At 31.4% G+C, this 6,230-nt stretch overlaps 1 non-coding gene across 1 annotated transcript; it reads right to left on the bottom strand.

Annotated features, from left to right (window-relative positions):
* Positions 1-924: 924 nt before the first annotated feature.
* On the bottom strand, positions 925-1,032 carry LOC143393178 (U6 spliceosomal RNA). The gene has a single exon (XR_013090495.1). It is a non-coding gene; the product is annotated as a U6 spliceosomal RNA (small nuclear RNA).
* Between the last annotated feature and the right edge of the window lie 5,198 nt (positions 1,033-6,230).

Here is a 6,230-nt window from a genome sequence, read left to right as displayed (position 1 = left end):
ATTTCTGCAGGGAAAACTAATTCTAGGTATCCAGTAACTATGCAGTTCCCTTGGCTCAATGTGTTATTCAAAAAGCATAGAAAGACATAGGAAAAATCAGTTTGGAAGTGATATTGTCATGAATTATAGCAACATTTTGGAAGCTAGAATACTGTTAATATAAAATATTGTGTGTGTATACACAAATAACGCACATATATAGCATGGAGGTGACTTTAGTTAATAATAATGTATTATGTATCTCAAAATAGTTAAAAGAGAGGACTTAAATATTGTCATGACACACAAATATTAAATATTTGAGGTGGTGGATATGATACTTAGTTTGTTCTGGAATATAATGTGTACAAATATTAAACATCCTATTGTACCTTATTAATGTTTTAATACCATTACTTTTTATTGGTCTGTTTAGGTTGTTTTATATCCTCTTGATTCATTTTGTAGGTTGTATGTATCTGGACATTTATATATTTCTTCTAGATTTTCCAATTCTTTGGAATATATATTTTCTGATGATTTTCTAATTTGTTGAATTAGTTATAATGACAGTTGAGTGCACTATGATGCATCATACATAAATGAAGTATAATTTCTCATGTTTAAATGTAGTCCCTAGTGATTCTCTAAATTTTATCATAACCCTTTATTCATCTCTAATTTTTTTCTCTTGGGTCTTCTCTCAATTTTGGTTTGACTAAGGGTTTATGAATTTTGGTTATCTTTTCAAATAACCAACTCTTTTCTTTCATTGATCTTTGTGGGTGGGTGTGTCTGTGCGAGTATGTATATATGTAGTTCATTAAATTCAGCACTGATCTTTATTATTTCTTTCTTCCACTGTTCTTGGTATTGATTTGTTCTTGTTTTTCTAAGGTCCTAAGATGCATCATTAGGTCATTTATTTAAGATGTCACAGGTTTTCAAAATATGGAACACTTCTAGAATCAAGTGTGTCATCCTTATGCAGCAGCCATCCTAATAATCTCTGCATTGCTCCAATTTTAGTATGTGTGTTGGGAAAGTGAACACATATGACACTAATCTTTAAACGGAAAGCACTGTGATATGTACTGTAGGATTCTTAGAGGTTCAAATATGTTTTTAAAGAGATTTCTTGAATATATACATATATAATGTATAAATAAATAGATTGAATTAGTAGTTTAATTTATTGAGATTAGTGGAAAAACTGTGAAAAAAAAGCTTTTTCCCCCAATCTACAAACTACAGTTAAAATTAAAGACTGAGATAAGTAAATTAAATAAAATTAAAGTTGAGATAAGTAAATTGTTTACTTATATTGACATAAGTAAATTGTTGAAGGCCACAGAGCCAATTAGTGTCAAGACAAGAATCAATACCTCAGCCTCAGTTATGTCTTACATATGCCTTATTCTTCTTGTAAATGCCTGTTAAAACATATTGGTCATGTAGAAATGTTTATTTTTCAAAGTTTATACACACAGTAAGGAAATCTATAATTTGTTCATTTACCAGTGTTATTATTTATGTTATTTTGTGTTGTATTTTTTCCTTTGTTATAGATTGATGAACTTTTTCCATTTTTCTCGACTTTCTTGTTTATAAATTACATACTTTATTGCTATTAATTTATAATTACTCCTACATTTTTAACATTTGCTTAATTAACCTTTTTAATAAGTTCAAAATTATTCATTATAAGACAAGGACACTGTCACCATTTAATTACCAATTAAACTGCATATCCATACATAATGACAACATTATTGTTTTGCTTGTATGCACCAGCTTAATATCTGGTGTGTCACAGTACACTGCAGTTACAAATCATGTGCTACAAGGTAGATTGATCTACCTGGACACTTTTATGTGGCTAAGTAATGGAAACAAAGAGAAAGGGTAATTATCCCCTTATATTACATATATGTTTATATGTAATTATCTATCCATCCAGAGAAAGCATTTACCTATTTTCTAAATTATTGGTGTTTCTTGTCTGTAGACAAAAATTAGCACAGAAAGATATTAGATTAAAAAAAAAAACCTTTCTTTTATTTAAATCCAAATAATATTATAATAGCTTTGGATGTTTAACAGGTTTCCTAAGACTGGCATACATTGTTAACACTTTTTGTTTGCCATGTTAACATTCATTTTCCATTGTCTGTCCACCATATAAAAATAAAAGGAGCCATTATTTATCAAAAAAATATTTTTGATAAATATTTAAAATTTAATACATCCATCGAATTTCTTTTCATTATGTAGCCACTCCTCCCTTGAGTGATTTAGGTTTTTGTTTGAATCAAAAGCATATAAATATTTTTAAATTAACTTTTTAAAAAGATGATTTTGGAAAACTCAAAACACATTTTACTTTATATTTAGCATAATTTCAAAACTAACATTGTTTTAATTTCCCTTCTAACTGAATATACTTAAGAACATGTTTAGTTGGCTGGGTACTGATGTCAAATCAAACTATTGTTAACTGAGTGATTGCGTCAAGGAAGGGACTATTGAATCTTTAAATGAGTGGGAATTCAGGGACCATGAATAGTAATCATATGACTGCAATTATAAGGCTTAATTTGTTTAAAAATTCAAAGTAAAAGTATCAGTACTGAAGGTATGACTTACATAGTCTGCCACTTAAAATTATTTATGTTGAGTGTTCCCACTTCTGTATAATTTGCATGCATAGTTTTTTACTAGTACAATGGAAATAATGTGAATGGAATAAATTTGGGGGAACTATGCTGAATTCCCAGTGTTTATATCTGCCAATCATGGTGCTTAATCGGGAAAAATATAGTATAATGTTTAAAGGCATGGAAGAGGGAGAAAGATTTCTGATGCTTAAAGCAGTTACCTTATTTACCATGTACAGTTTAATTCAAGCTTTTGTAAGTTTCCTGCCTGTAAAGTGAGTATATATTACCTACCTTGGAGTTATTAAGAACAAATAATTTAAATTATGTAAAGATAATTTAGCTACAGGTAAAAACCAGACTGACACTCTAGGGGGCAGCATTTGGAATGAATACTGTATGCTCAGTGACATCTGGAAAACAACATGGCATAGACATGCTACCCTCTTCAGGCTATGCCGCAGTTTTGGTAAAGCACAGTTGGCAAGTAACAATTGTCCCTGTTACTCCTCTTGGAATAATAATCAGGGGAACCATTTACCCTGGTTTTCTTAGTAGTGGACTGTTTTTGGCCATCATGACCAGGTCATCTTTTGTCTTAGAAATGTCTCAATTTGCAGATTAAATTATAGAGTTAGATTAGGTTAACTTTTTCATTTGTGTGTGACCTACTAGCATGTGCCTCTTTTCATTCATCTTTCTTTCCTTCTTTCTTTCCTTCCTTCCTTCCTTCCTTCCTTCCTTCCTTCCTTCCTTCCTTCCTTCCTTCCTTCCCTTTTGAAACCAAAGTATAATAATTTACTAAAGCAAAGTGAAGTAGGAGACCCTAGAAGGTTGAAGTAGTATTTGCCTATTGAACTTTAAAAAACAGGATTTTCTTTCTATCAAAATCTTAAACAGGATTTTTTTCTATAAATGTCTTAAAATCTAGAGCATCAGACACTTATATCTACATGATCCTTTCACCAATATGGTCTTTTATTGGGCTGGGGATGTGGCTCAAGTGGTAGCACGCTCGCCTGGTGTGCGTGCGGCCCGGGTTCGATCTCAGCACCACATACAAACAAAGATGTTGTGTTCGCCGAGAACTAAAAAATAAAATATATTTTTAAAAAAATATGGTCTTTTATAATCAAGAAAACTCATTTGGTTTAGTAAAAGCACATTTTAAAAAAACTATTTGGTTATTTTATTTGCTTTGTTTTCTCAGCTTACTTATATTTGTATTTCATCTTAAGCCCCAGCTTAATAATGTTTTGGCATGATTTTTGAAACTATACCTGTCTAAAGTTGTGTTATTCATCTTAGTTTTTAACTCCCCAGGACTCTGTCAGCTTTGAAAATCTCAAATCTTTATATGATTTTAGGCAATCTAGAGAAAGTACACAGTATTTCAGTAACTACCAATGATTTCCCCCCTGTTTATATAAAAAAGTATATTTATTTGGAAATTTGGGGTTAAATAAGGGTTAAATTTTGGTCAAATTTGGAGGAGCATATGAATCTTATTGAAATAAATCATCACACTATTTTATATAAATGGAAAGAAAATAATTTTAAAATAGGAAATCTGAATTTATATTTGCAAACATTTTTAATAACTTTATTGGGGTGCAGTTGTTATAAAGAAACATCACATGTATCTAATGTTTACAATTTTGTGAATGTAAATACATTGATTCATCTATGAAACCATAACCACAATAAGGAAATACACAGATCCATCTCTTTGAAAAATTTCTTCCTGTCATTTTATCTCTTTTTTTGTAAGAACATTTGACTTAGGATCTATCCTCTTAATAAATGTTAAAACCTGCACTACCACACTGTTTCCTATAAGCACTGAGCTATATAGTAGATCAAATAACTCATCTACCTTGTATAACTGAACTATATACTTAATAGACATTTCTCAAGAGAAGACATACAAATGAGGGACAAGAATATAAATGCTCAACATCACTAATTGTCAAGAGCTCTTCATGGACTCTGTATGGACCAAACCAGAATTATAGCCAGTGAATAGGAAAATCTGGCATCTGGGAACTTCCAGTGGCAATCCTGCTGGTTAAGACCACTCCGATCCATGTGAATTTCTATTCAGCTCTGCCAGATTCCACACAGCACAGGAGAAGGGTGACCTGCTGTAGCCACACAGACTCCCAGAGATGGGTGTGGCTTCCCAAGATGCCAATCAACCTGTTGATTGCAAGACACCATGAAGCAAGACTCCATCCACTGAAACTTTTGATTCTCTCCCTTAAAAAAAGAATTGGAGCCATTTTCTAAGTGTTCTGTTCCAACCCCTACCAGGACTAGAAAATCCTTTCAGGTGCTCCTTTAAAACTAATTCTGGCTGTCTCTGATTTCTTCACTAATTTCTTCAGACTTTAATTTTCTCAGGTGGTTATATCCTGTGTTAGATGAGTTACCTTGGAAGGTGTTGGCTGCCTCGTGATAACTAATCATCAGAGAAACTGAAATCAAAACCATAATGATATATCACATCACACCTCTTAAGATGGTTATAATCAAAAACATGAAAAAAAAAAAAAAGAAAAAGAAATGTTAGGCAGAATGTGGAGAAACTGGAATCTTTATGTACTGTTGATGGGTATGTAAAATGGAGTATCCACTTTGAAAAACAAAATATGGAGGATTCTCCAAAATAAAATGTGTGTGTGTGTGTGTGTGTGTGTGTGTGTGTATGTGTGTGTGTGTGTGTGTGTGTATATATATATATATATATATATATATATATATATATATATATATATATATATATATAAGATTAGATTACATATATATGTAATCTAGTATTCCTACCTCTGTGTAAATGTCAAAAGGAATTGAAATCAGCATGCTGAAGAGATATCTGCATTTCACATTAAACATAGTATTATTGACAATAGTCAAGATATGATACAGGGGCTGGGGATGTGGCTCAAGTGGTAGCGTGCTTGCCTGGCATGCGTACGGCCGGGGTTCGATCCTCAGCACCACATACAAACAAAGATGTTGTGTCTGCCGAAAACTAAAAAATTAAATATTAAAAAAAGAAAAAATTCTCTCTCTCTCTCTCTCTCTCTCTCTCTCTCTCTCTAAAAAAAAGATATGATACAGGCCAAATGTGCATAAATGAATGGATAAAAACATGGTCTATTCATAAGATAAAATACAGTCCAGCTTCAAAACACAAAAGAAACATGGAAAATCATAGGGGATGTTTCATACTTTGACCTTGGTTATATACTAAACATTATTTGAATGTAAACATCATAAATTTGAAAGTCATAAAAAAGACATCTGATAGAAATCAAGGATTAGATAAATAAGTAAGAAAGTCAAAAAAGAAGTAAGACATATTGATTACTAATTACTTATTTTGAACTCTTAATGGCAGGTATGGAATACTTGTTCTTTCATTTAATCATATTGATTACTAATCACTTATTTTGAACTCTTAGTAACAGGCATGGAACATTTTTCTTTCATTTAATCATTGTAGTTTCATTATCAGGTTAAAAGTCATTATCTCAAAATTAAATACTAGATAACTAAGTATCTGAGAAATTAACTAAAATATCAGAGAGA

The sequence above is a fragment of the Callospermophilus lateralis genome, chromosome 2, assembly GCF_048772815.1.
Source record: "Callospermophilus lateralis isolate mCalLat2 chromosome 2, mCalLat2.hap1, whole genome shotgun sequence".
Taxonomy (NCBI): Eukaryota; Metazoa; Chordata; class Mammalia; order Rodentia; family Sciuridae; genus Callospermophilus; species Callospermophilus lateralis.
This window is presented reverse-complemented; position numbering and strand designations above follow the sequence as displayed.